This window comes from Balaenoptera physalus (assembly GCF_965194825.1).
Source record: "Balaenoptera physalus genome assembly, chromosome: 2".
Taxonomy (NCBI): Eukaryota; Metazoa; Chordata; class Mammalia; order Artiodactyla; family Balaenopteridae; genus Balaenoptera; species Balaenoptera physalus.
In genome coordinates, this window is record NC_138883.1 from 59703845 (window position 1) to 59717404 (window position 13560).

The 13560-nt window shown below is 38.7% G+C and overlaps 1 long non-coding RNA gene across 1 annotated transcript in view; it reads right to left on the minus strand.

The window, feature by feature from the left end:
* Positions 1–13560, minus strand: part of LOC309656131 — a 109098-nt gene that overhangs the window by 8539 nt on the left and 86999 nt on the right. Inside the window, exon 6 of the long non-coding RNA XR_014261152.1 lies at positions 23–9555. This is a non-coding gene — a long non-coding RNA (uncharacterized lncRNA). The remainder of the gene's footprint in view (positions 1–22; positions 9556–13560) is intronic.

The following is a 13560-nucleotide window of genomic DNA, read 5'->3' on the forward strand; positions in this document are numbered from 1 at the left end:
GAACAGTGTTCTGATGGCCTACCTCTTTCCTTTCCCAACCCAGGTCAATATTACCATTAATCATATTCTCAACAAAGAATCAAGATAACAAATTCTAAAATATAAACTGCTTTTTATCATTTATTATAACAGTCCCATCATATACCCATTCACAAACTTATTCTCAAATTTGTAGGTTCATGTCATTAAATTCTTTGAATTGTTAATCAGTTATAGCAGATTCTAAGTAAAGGGTGAACCACATTTCATTACTGTACTGACTATAAAATCTTAATTTCCCAATAAGTGCTCAATATATAATTTCATTTTAGTTCTAGAAAATAGTAATCTGTGATGGAACATATATGCAAACCATAAATGCTACCACAATTACCTACTGATAAGATTTTTCCAAGAAAAATAAAAAGTAATGCTCTCTAAGTATCATTTTTTAGTGCTTCTTATTGTATCATTGAATTTTATTAATGGAAAGATATTAGAAATATTTATCCAAGTTTCTCATTTTTAAAAAAATAAACAGGCTCAACATGTATAAGAATATAATGATAAAGCTTCAGCTTTCTGCATAAAACATGACAATAAGATTAGATTTTGTAAGAAGAAAATCTTCCTAAGTTTTAATTGTACTACTACTACTTCTTGCTTGATGCCTCTCATATTAAAAGCAGGGTTCCATCAGTTCTTTCTCACGAAATAATGGAACTCAATTAAAACTGAAAAATTATCCAAGGTCTTACAAAAACATATGTGTGTGTCACATATTTCAGATATGTACTATGAAGTTTAAAGTTTGTGATGTAAAGAAGGGGGTTGATTTTATTTTAACAACTTTATTGGCATATAATTGCTTTCCAATGTTGTGCTAGTTTCTGCTGTATAACAAAGTGAATCAGTTATATGTATACATATATCCCCATATCCCATCCCTCTTGCATCTCCCTCCCACCCTCCCTATCCCACCCCTCTATGTGGTCACAAAGCACCGACCTAATCTCCCTGTGCAATGCAGCTGCTACCCACTAGCTATCTATTTTATATTTGGTAGTGTATATATATGTCAATGCTACTCTCATGTCATCCCAGCTTACCCTTCCCCCCTCCCAGTGTCCTCAAGTGCACTCTCTACATCTGCATCTTTATTCCTGTCGTGACCCTAGGTTTGTCAGAAACTTTTTTGTTTGTTTGTTAGATTCCATATATATGTGTTAGCATAAGATATTTGTTTTTCTCTTTCTGACTTACTTCACTCTGTATGACAGACTCTAGGTCCATTCACCTCACTACAAATAACTCAATTTCGTTTATTTTTATGGCTGAATAATATTCCATTGTATATAGGTGCCACATCTTCTTTATCCATTCATCTGTCGATGGACACTTAGGTTGCTTCCATGTCCTGGCTATTGTAAATAGAGCTGCAGTGAACATTGTGGTACATGACTCTTCTTGAATTATGGTTTTCTCAGGGTATATGCACAGTAGTGGGATTCCTGGGTCGTATGGTAGTTCTATTTTTAGTTTTTTAAGGACCCTCCATGCTGTCCTCCATAGTGGCTGTATCAATTTACATTCCTGCCAACAGTTCAAGCGGGTTCCCTTTTCTCCGCACCCTCTCCAGCATTTATGGTTTACAGATATTTTGATGATGGCCATTCTGACCAGTGTGAGGTGATACCTCATTGTAGTTTTGATTTGCATTTCTCTAATGAATAGTGATGTTGAACATCCTTTCATGTGTTTGTTGGCTATCTGTATATCTTCTGTGGAGAAATGTCTCTTTAGGTCTTCTGACCATTTTTGGATTGGGTGGGTTTTTTGTTTTTTGTTTTTTCATATTGAGCTGCATGAGCTGCTTGTATGTTTTGGAAATAAATCCCTTCTCAGTTGCTTTGTTGGCAAATATTTTCTCCCATTCTGAGGATTGGCTTTTCGTCTTGTTTATGGTTTCCTTTACTGTGCAAGTGCTTTGAAGTTTCATTAGGTCCCATTTGTTTATTTTTGTTTTTATTTCCATTTATCTAGGAGGTGGGTCAAAAAGGATCTTGCTGTGATTTATGTCAAAGAGTGTTCTACCTACATTTTCCTCTAAGAGTTCTATAGTGTCTGCCCTTATATTTAGGTCTTTAATACATTATGAGTTTATTTTTTGTGTATGGTGTTAGGGAGTGCTCTATTTTCATTCTTTTACATGTAGCTGTCCAGTTTTCACAGCACCACTTATTGAAGAGTCTGTCTTTTCTACATTGTATATTCTTGCCTCTTTTATCAAAGATAAGGTGACCATATGTGTGTGGGTTTATCTCTGGGCTTTCTATCCTGTTCCACTGATCTATATTTCTGTTTTTGTGCCAGTATTATATTGTCTTGATTACTGTAGCTTTGTAATATAGTCTGAAATCACAGAGCCTGATTCCTATAGCTCCGTTTTTCTTTCTCAAGATTGCTTTGGCTCTTCGGGGTCTTTTGCGCTTCCATACAAATTGTGAAGTTTTTTATTCTAACTCTGTGAAAAATGCCATTTGTAATTTGATAAGGATTGTACTGAATCTGTAGATTGCTTTGGGTAGAATAGTCATTTTCACAATGTTGATTCTTCCAATCCAAGAACATAGTATATCTCTCCATCTGTTTGTATCATCTTCAATTTCTTTCATTAGTGTCTTAGCATTTTCTGAATACAGGTCTTTTTTCTCCCTAGGTAGGTTTATTCCTAGGTATTTTATTCTTTTTGTTGCAGTGGTAAATGGGAGTGTTTCCTTAATTTCTCTTTCAGATTTTTCATCATTAGTGTATAGGAATACAAGAGATTTCTGTGCATTAATTTTGTATCCTGCTACTTTACCAAATTCATTGATTAGCTCTAGGAGTTTTCTGGTAGCATCTTTAGGATTCTCTATGTATAAGATCATGTCATCTGCAAACACTAACAGCTTTACTTCTTTTCTGATTTGGATTCCTTTATTTCTTTTTCTTCTCTGATTGCTGTGGCTAAAACTTCCAAAACTATGTTGAATAATAGTGGTGAGAGTGGACAACCTTGTTTTGTTCCTGATCTTAGTGGAAATGGTTTCAATTTTCCACCACTGAGAACAATGTTCGCTGTGGGTTTGTCATATATGGTCTTTACTATGTTGAAGTGAGTTCCCTCCGTGCCTACTTTCTGGAGGGTTTTTATCATAAATCGGTGTTGAATTTTGTCAAAAGCTTTTTCTGCATCTATTGAGATGATCATATGGTTTTTCTCCTTCAATTTGTTAATATGGTGTATCACATTGATTGATTTGCATATATTGAAGAATCCTTGTATTCCTGGGATAAACCCCACTTGATCATGGAGTATGGTCCTTTTAATGTGCTGTTGGATTCTGTTCACTAGTATTTTGTAGAGGATTTTTGCATCTATGTTCATCAAAGATATTGGCCTGTAGTTTTCTTTTTTGATGACATCTTTGTCTGGTTTTGATATCAGGGTGATGGTGGCCTCATAGAATGAGTTTGGGAGTGTTCCTCCCTCTGCTATATTTTGGAAAAGTTTGAGACGGGTAGGTGTTAGCTCTTCTCTAAGTGTTTGACAGAATTCACCTGTGAAGCCCTCTGGTCCTGGGCTTTTGTTTGTTGGAAGATTTTTAATCACAGTTTCAATTTCAATGCTTGTGATTGGTTTGTTTATATTTTCTGTTTCTTCCTGGTTCAGTCTCAGAAGGTTGTGTTTTTCTAATAATTTGTCCATTTCTTCCAGGTTGTCCATTTTATTGGCATATAATTACTTGTAGTAGTCTCTCATGTTCCTTTGTATTTCTGCAGTGTCAGTGGTTACTTCTCCTTTTTCATTTCTAATTCTGTTGATTTGAGTCTTCTTTTTTTTCTTGATGAGTCTGACTAATGGTTTATCAATTTTGTTTATCTTCTCAAAGAACCAGATTTTAGTTTTATTGATCTTTGCTATCATTTCCTTCATTTCTTTTTCATTTATTTCTTACCTGATCTTTATGATTTCTTTCCTTCTGCTAACTTTGTTTTTTGTTTGTTCTTCTTTCTCTAATTGCTTTAGGTGTAAGGTTAGGTTGGTTATTTGACATTTTTCCTGTTTCCTGACGTCTGCTTGTATTGCTATAAACTTCCCTCTTAGAACTGCTTTTGCTGTATCCCATAGCTTTTGGGTCATCATGTTTTCAATATCATCTGTTTCTAGGTATTTTTTGATTTCCTCTTTGATTTCTTCAGTGAACTCTTGGTTATTTAGTAGCATATTGTTTAGCCTCCATGTGTTTGTATTTTTTACAGTTTTTTCCTGTTATTGATATATAGTCTCAACGCACTGTCGTTGGAGAAGATACTTGATACGATTTCAAGTTTCTTAAATTTACCAAGACTTCTTTCATGAGCCAAGATATGATCTATCCTGGAGAATGTTCCATGAGCACTTGAGAAGAAAGTGTATTCTGTTGTTTTCAGATGGAATATCCTATAAATATCAATTAAGTCCGCATTGTTTAATTTGTCATTTAAAGTTTGTGTTTCCTTACTTATTTTCATTTTGGATGATCTGTGCATTGGTGAAAGTGGGGTGTTAAAGTCTCCTACTATTACTGTGTACTGTCGATTTCCTCTTTTACAGCTGTTAGCAGTTGCCTTATGTATTGAGGTGCTCCTATGTTGGGTGCATAAATATTTAAAATTGTTATATCTTCTTCTTGGATTGATCCCTGGATCATTATGTAGTGTCATTCTTTGTCTCTTGTAATAGTCTTTATTTTAAAGTCTACTTTTTCTGATATGAGAATTGCTACTCCAGCTTTCTTTTGATTTCCATTTGCATGGAATATCTTTTTCCATCCCCCCACTTTCAGTCTCTATGTGTTCCTAGGTCTGAAGTGGGTCTCTTGTAGACCGCAGATATACAGGTCTTGTTTTTGTATCCATTCAGCCAGTCTATGTCTTTTGGTTGCAGCATTTAATCCATTTACACTTAAGGTAATTATCGATATGTATGTTCCTATTACCATTTTCTTAATCGTTTTGGGTTTGTTATTGTAGGTCTTTTCCTTCTCTTGTGTTTCCTGCCTAGAGAAATTCCTTTAGCATTTGTTGTAAAGCTGGTTTGGTCATGCTGAATTCTCTCAACTTTTGCTTGTCTGTAAAGGTTTTAATGTCTCCATCGAATCTGAATGAGATCCTTGCTGTGTAGAGTAATCTTGGTTGTAGGTTTTTCCCTTTCATCACTTTAAATATATCCTGCCACTTCCTTCTGGCTTGCAAAGTTTCTGCTGAAAGATCAGCTGTTAACCTTATGGGGATTCCCTTGTATGTTATTTGTTGCTTTTCCCTTTCTGCTTTTAATATTTTTTCTTTGTATTTAATTTTTGTTAGTTTGATTAATATGTGTCTTGGTGTGTTTTTCCTGGGGTTTATCCTGTAGGGGACTCTCTGTGCTTCCTGGACTTGGGTGACTGTTTCCTTTCCCATGTTAGGAAAGTTTTCAGCTGTAATCTCTTCAAATATTTTCCCAGACCCTTTCTTTTTCACTTCTTCTTCTGGCACCCCTATAATTCGAATGTTGGTGCATTTAATATTGTGCCAGAGGTCTCTGAGACTGTCCTCAATTCTTTTCATTCTTTTTTCTTTATCCTGCTCTGTGGTAGTTATTTCCACTGTTTTATCTTCCAGGTCACTTATCCGTTCTTTTGCCTCAGATATTCTGCTATTGATTCCTTCTAGAGAATTTTTAATTTCATTTATTGTGTTGCTCATCATTGTTTGTTTGCTCTTTAGTTCTTCTAGGTCCTTGTTAAACGTTTGTTTCTTGTATTTTCTCCATTCTATTTCCAAGATTTTGGATCATCTTTACTGTCATTACCCTGAATTCTTTTTCAGGTAGACTGCCTATTTCCTCTTCATTTATTTGGTCTGGTGGGTTTTTACCTTGCTCCTTCATCTGCTACATATTTCTCTGTCTTCTCATTTTGTTTAACTTACTGTGTTTGTGGTCTCCTTTTCGCAGGTTGCAGGTTCATAGTTCCCATTGTTTTTGGTGTCTGCCCCCAGTGGGTGAGGTGTGTTCAGTGGCTTGTGTAGGCCTTCTGGTGGAGGGGACTGGTGCCTGTGTTCTGATGGATGGGGCTGGATCTGGTCTTTCTGGTGGGCAGAGTCACATCTGGTGGTGTGTTTTGGGGTGTCTGTGAACTTAGTATGATTTTAGGCAGCCTCTCTGCTAATGGCTGGGGTTGTGTTCCTGTCTTGCTAGTTGTTTGGCATGGGGCGTCTAGCACTGGAGCTTGCTGGCAGTTGGGTGGAGCTGGGTCTTAACATTGAGACGGAGATCTTTGGGAGACCTGTCGCCGATTGATATTACATGAGGCTGGGAGGTCTCTGGTGGTCCAATGTCCTGAACTCGGCTCTCATGACTCAGAGGCTCAGGCCTGACACCAGCCAGGAGCACCAAGACCCTGTCAGCCACACTACTCTGGGAATTTAGGCAAAGTCGCCAGGAATCAGCTCCAAAAAACGGGGGTTGATTTTAGAAATACACAGAAGGTAGAATCAACAAGATCTGGTAACTGATTAGATGGGGGAGATGAGAAACTGAGGTTTGTACATCCTAGACAATAGCTTGAAGAGGAAACACTGTAATAGGAAACTAGAGTTGAACTGATGAAGGAGAGAATATGGGATGGGGAAAATATTCGTATTTTAAAAGTTGATGTGGAACATTTTCCCTGAATATTTTCTGAATGCAACTGGCTGGATGTGTTGACATGGTAAAAATTCTCTTAAATCATCATCACAGACAGGATTTGATGACACGTGCTTGAGTACTTACATAAAGAGAACAAACGATATGATTGGTCATTTAAAATAAGATCATGACAAGCTTATCTTGGAGATGGATAACATCTCATTTTAATAGGAATCCATTCTGAATCAGATGATAATTATAAAAAGTATTACTTTATCCATTTATAATATTGAGTTAATAAACCTACACATATGAAATGTATTAAGTATCTTTTCTATAAATCATATATACAAGATTTACAGTCATAACCTTAATAAATATAAAATTCAAAACAGAAATTTAGCATAGGTGAACTTGTTTAACCTATTAGAGTTCTCAAATGAGAGGGAAAATGTCATTAACTAGGAACAAAACCACCAAAAACAAGGTTAAGAGAAATGGAAAAGCAACAGTGACATCTGCTGTCTATTTTTATAGTTTCCTTAGAATTATCCTTGCACTTCAACAAATCTTTTCCTTCAGTTTTCCTCTATATTTATCAGTGTCATGTCTATAACGTAAGAAATGCTTTGCTGACTAGGCACATTCTGTCTATTTCATTGACTTGTTCCCATAAAATAATCTGAAGCAAACTGTTTTTAAATATATGATCTGTATCATGGATCTTTAAATAAACACACTTTTAAATACTCTGATCAGAGATTTCACCAAAATTTAGAATGTATAATAATGTTATCCCCAAACTATTGAGAAGTTAATAATCTTACTGCTGCTGTTCTTTACATTCCATCGATAATGTTTTTATGAAAAATAAATTAAATGACTTTACCCCTAATTTCTATGATATTATTGGGTTGGCCAAAAAGTTCATTCGGGTTTGTCTGTAACATCTTACAAAAACCTGAATGAACTTTTTGGCCAATCCAATATATGAAGCACAATGCAGTTACTATGACATGACGGCATTTAGATTCCTCCACAGAAGAACAGAAATGCACAGCTTTAGGACTGGAAAACCTCAGGTTGCTTTCACCACCAGTAGGACCAATCTTACAAACAGGAGGGGTAGGCAGAAGTGAAAACATCTCTCCCAGATGTGCAATATCCCAGCATCCCACCTCACGATTGCTAAATTACCACAATCATAGAGTCACTTCCTTGGTTAATGAATTTGTCATGAAGTTCTTAACTATTCCACAATATTCATTTTCATCTTAGAAGAATAAGACATTGGGATATTAGTGATCAGTAGCTCCCCACGGGGAGTTAATCAAATTGATTTTCTGTTTGACAGCCAACTAATGAAGGTTTTAGTTGGAGGAGAAAGGAGGATGGTTTTGTTGTTGGAACACTGGCCCAAGAAGGCAGGCAAGTTATGGGGAAAACTGAGAATCAGAGTGTAGGGACACTAAGAACTTGGTCAAGGGTAGGAAGGAAGGAACATTTCACAGAAGAGAGAGGTAGAATAGCACACAGACAGACATGAACTGCACTACAATTTTGTTCAATTCCCAAAATGCCCATAAAACAATCTTTACATGAATATTGAGTAAGTAGTAACAAAGACCTGTGAAACAATAAAAAATAAAGCACCAAGAAGATTCCTGAACTCTTAAACCAGTGAGGCAAGACCAAAAAACAACAGGAAAGAATGTGTCCCAAGTACATTTATCTTATTTGGGTAGAGAGGCGCTTGTTTTTCTTATTTGGTATAAGAAGGAAGGGATGTTATTCAGTCTAAGATGTGACAAATGACATCCTTCCACTGACAGCACTCACCACAAAACAGAATCTGTGGAAGCTGATCTCACAGTTCCACATAAGACAAAACAATGCATATATAAAAGTTATTGGTTTGATAAAAGAAAATTCATTTTTAAGGTGACAGTATAAAAAAATCCTCTATTGGGAAGAAGCAGTTTTCATTCTAGGGAAAAGAGAAATTCAAAAGCTCATAAGAGAGAAAGAGATCATTTGCTTTGTTTATTCTTTTTTTTTTTTTTTTTTTGTGGCTGAGCTGGGTCTTCATTGCAGCCCGTGGGCTTCTCTCTAGTTGCAGTGTGCAGGCTTCTCTAGTTGTAGTGTGCAGGCTCCAGAGCACATGGGCTCAGTAGTTGCAGCACGTGGGTTTCTCTCTACTTGCGGTGCATGGGCTTAATTGCCCTGAGGCATGTGGGATCTTAGTTACCCGACCAGGGATGGAACCCACGTCCACTGCACTGGAAGGCAGACTCTCAACCACTGGACCACCAGGGAAGTCCCTGCTTTGTTTATTCTTGCTTGAACAGACACATTCTAAACTGATCATCAGTGAAGAATAGGGTAAACATTCAGGAGCAAATATGTCTATTCTCTTAATCCTGATATTTGAAGAAAATTTATAAAGAACCTTTATATAAAATAAATCTCAGATATTCAATAAAGGCAGTATAGTTCAGGAGTCTAAGGTCATGATGAATACCCCAAGCTAATGAAGTAATGTTTTTCAATGAAATCATTATTTGATCATTTAACCTCTAAAAACAGCATCATCAAGCAGATGATGGAAATTGTCACTGGAGAGTACACTGGATATACAAAGATGAGTAAGTCATGGACTCTGCCCCATAGAGTTTTCAATAGACAAATAAGATATAAACATATGCAAAAGAAAAAAAATTATTCTTGCCTGTGATTTTCTGGTCCTGCATCACTGGTTTAAGGAAATTTCTTGGTTCTTTGCTTTTCATTGGTCCATTCTTTGTCACTATTTACTCAATGTCCATGTAGAACTTGTTTCATGGGCATTTTGGGTACAGGGTAGGCACCAAGTCAGTTTTCTATAGGGAAATAAGGAAAGGCTCTATTCAGAAGGGAAGTGGGATGCACCTTTGAAAATCAGAAGGCATTCAAAATGTGGACACAAAGGAGACTGGCATCTTATGCAGAGAAAGAGGTGAGAGGAAGAGATATAAAACAACATGGCATATTAAGAAAACCCAGCTCAGTATGGCTAAGCTTGGGACTTGAGGAAGGGAGGGGTAAGAGACGGGGCTGAGGGGGAGGAAGGACTCAGATCCTGGAACTGTCGGTGTGACGTGGTTCAATTAAGCTCAACATCCACTTTATACCTACTTTTGTTTTGTTTTGTTTTTTAGGTATGAGACTGGAGAAACCTTTTCAATCATGTTTACTCTTAAGTAAAGGGTTGCAGATTTCCCCCACTGATTTGGGAAAAGAGGACAATAAGTAATGAAAAAAAAAAACAAAACAGAATCTTCAAGGGGCAGGCAGTTCCAAAATGGCATCATAGGAAGATCCTGAACTCATCTCCCCGATGGACACAACCAAACCTATAGCTACATATGGAACAATTCCCTCTAAAAAAGACCTGAAAACTAGCTGAACGTCTGCTCCATAACAAAGGATAAAAGGGAGACATCCAGACGGGTAAGAGAGGCAGAGACATGGTGTCGCCAAAAACCCTACCCCTGGTGTGGTGACCCATGATCAGGAGGGATCTCACAAATAAAAAGATACTCCCTGAAGAGCAAGGAGCTTGTGCCCCACATCAGTTCCCCAACATTTGGAACCTGCACCAGAGAGACTAGCCCCAGAAATGTTGGGCTTTGAAAACCACTGGGGTGTACATCCAGGAGACCCAAAGGGCTGTAGGGAACTGAGATTCTGCTCTTAAAGGGCTAGCACATAGACTCATTCATCCCGGGACCCAGTGCAAAAGCAGTAGTTTGAAAACCACCTAGACTGGGGTCCCCAACCCCCGGGCCACGGACCACTAATGTACCGTGGCCTGTTAGGAACCAGGCTGCACAGCAGGAGGTGAGCGGTGGGTGAGTGAGAGAAGCTTCATCTGTATTTACAGCCGCTCCCCTTCACTCACATTACTGCCTGAGCTCTGCTTCCTGTCAGATCAGCGGCGGCATTAGATTCTCATAGGAGCGCGAACCCTATGGTGAACTGCACATGCGAGGGATCTAGGTTGCGTGCTCCTTATGAGAATCTAATGCCTGATGATCTGAGGTGGAGCGGATGGCGGTGATGCTAGCACCGGGCAGCGGCTGCAAATACAGATTATCATTAGCAGAGAGGTCTGACTGCACAGTGACCATAATAAATCAACTGCTTGCAGACTCATATCAAAGCCCTATCAGTGAGTGGCAAGTGACAATTAAGCTGCATCTTATGGACTAGACTGGACATAAGCAACATACTTCGGGTGTCACTGTCTCCCATCAGCCCCAGATAGGACCATCTAGTTGCAGGAAAACAAGCTCAGGGCTCCCACTGATTCTGCATTGTGCTGAGTTGTATAATTATTTCATTATATATTACAATGTAATAATAATAGAAATAAAGTGCACAATAAACGTAATGTGCTTGAATCATCCTGAAACCATCCCCTGCCCCGCCCCCGGTCTGTGGAAAAATTATCTTCCACGAAATCAGTCCCTGGTGCCAAAATGGTTGGGGACCACTGACCTAGACCACATGTGAAGGAAATTTATTTGATAATGTTAAAGCATCTGCTGACGGACAGGTACCTGTTAGGACTCTTTCAGAAATGGAAGTGCTGTTAGCACCATTTTTGTGCTCTTCCTCTACCTTGCCAGTGCCAGCAGGTACACAAAGTCACGGTATTCTCCCACTGCCCTGCTAAAGCCCACAAGCATGCCCTGCCCATGTGCTACCCACCCCCATCTGAAACCAGTGTGGGCCCCCAGCCCAGCATTCTCCAGCTGCCCTGCTAAAACCAGCAAGGGTTCCCTGCACACACGTTCTCCTGCTGCCTAGATAAAGCTGGCAGGTGCATGTAGCCCACACAGGGGACACCCCTTGAGCACCTGGCTCTAGTGGCCAGGAGGGCTTGCATTTCTGTACCCCATGGCACTGAACATTCAGAGAAACAGTACTTGGCAGGCTACCATCCCCAGGGCACTGCACAGACAGCAAACGAAAACACATCCCAGTCTTCCTGAGAAAAAGACCTATTTACTTGTCTTGGAGCTTCAGTCTAAGGGGTTTGCCACACACCTAGAGGCTACAGAGATGCTCTCAGAGAATGCAGACCAAGGGACATCATCTTAATTCTCTCCCTTGGCCTTGCTAGAGCTCACCAGTACCTTCCAGAAAGGAGCTTATACACTCATCAGTAGCCCTGCTTTTGTCGCCAACAAGACACCTCCAGACCTGGACTGAAGGTCACTAGGTTTTATATTTGCGGTCCCACAGGACTGTATATATTTGCATACTTTAAAAGCAGCTTCCTGAGGTTTCCAATCAGCCTGAAACTAGGTGGTGACTGAGATCCCTCCCTTTGGAACACTGACAGGTCTTGGCACACCCTCAACAACTGGGACATAATTACAATAAATCAGGCTTCTTAGACAATCACAACATTTGAGAGACAACAAAGAGCTAGCACAAGGTTGAACAATAAGCTGCATCTTCTATATAAGACCACTCAACAAGACTGGGAGAAGTAGCTATTTTGCCTAGTATATAGACATAAACACAGAGAGTCAACAAAAATAAGAAAACAGAGGAATATGTTCCAACTAAAGAACAAACTAAAACCCCAGAAAAAACCTTAATGAAACAAAGATAAATAATTTGCCTGATAAAGAGTTCAAAGTAATGGTCATAAAGATGCTAACCAAACTTGGGAGAAGAATGGAGGAACACAGTGAGAACTTCAACAAAGAGATAGAAAAAATATTTTTAAAGAACCAATCAGGGGCTTCCCTGGTGGCGCAGTGGTTGAGAGTCTGCCTGCCAATGCAGGGGACACAGGTTCAAGCCCTGGTCTGGGAAGATCCCACATGCCGCGGAGCGACTAGGCCCGTGAGCCACAATTGCTGAGCCTGCGCGTCTGGAGCCTGTGCTCCACAACAAGAGAGGCCGCGATAGTGAGAGGCCCACGCACCGTGATGAAGAGTGGCCCCCACTTGCCGCAACTGAAGAAGGCCCTCGCACAGAAACGAACACCCAAGACAGCCATAAATAAATAACTTAATTAATTAATTAAAAAAAAAAGAACCAATCAGAACTGAAGAATACAATAACTGAAGTGGAAAATACATTAGAATGAATCAACAGCAGGTTAGAGGATGCAGAAGAACAGATCAGTGATTTGAAAGACAGGGCAGTGGAACTCACCCAAACAGAGTAGCAAAAAGAAAAACAAAATTAAGTGAACGTAGCTTAAGGGACATTTGGGACAACATCAAGTGGAATAACATTCACATTTTAGGTGTCCCAGAAGGAGAAGAGAGAGAGAAAGGAGCAGAAAACTTATTTGAATAAATAATAGCTGAAAATGTCCCTAACCTGAAGAAGGAAACAGATACCCAGAGCCAGGAGCCCAGAGAGCTCCAGAGAAGATGAACCCAAAGATCCAGACCAGGACACATTATAATTAAAATGCCAAAAGTTAAAGATAAAGAAAGAATCTTAAAAGCAGTAAGAGAATAACAATTTGTTGTATACAAGGGAACCCTCATTAGACTATCAGCAGATTTTTCAGTAGAAACTCTGCAGGCCAGAAGGGAGTGCATGATATAGTCACAGTGCTAAAAGGAAAAAACTTCCAACCAAAAATACTCTACCAGAAAAGTTGTCATTCAGAATTAAAGGACAGATAAAGAATTTTCCAGGCAAGCAAAAGCTAAAGGAATTCATCACCACTAAATTGGTCTTATAAGAAAAGTTAAAGGAATTTCTTTAAGCTGAAACAAAGGGCACTAATTAGCAACAACAAGAAAAAATATGAAAGTAAAAATCTCCTAACAAAGGTAAGTGTATAGTAAAGGTAGTGAATTAATCAC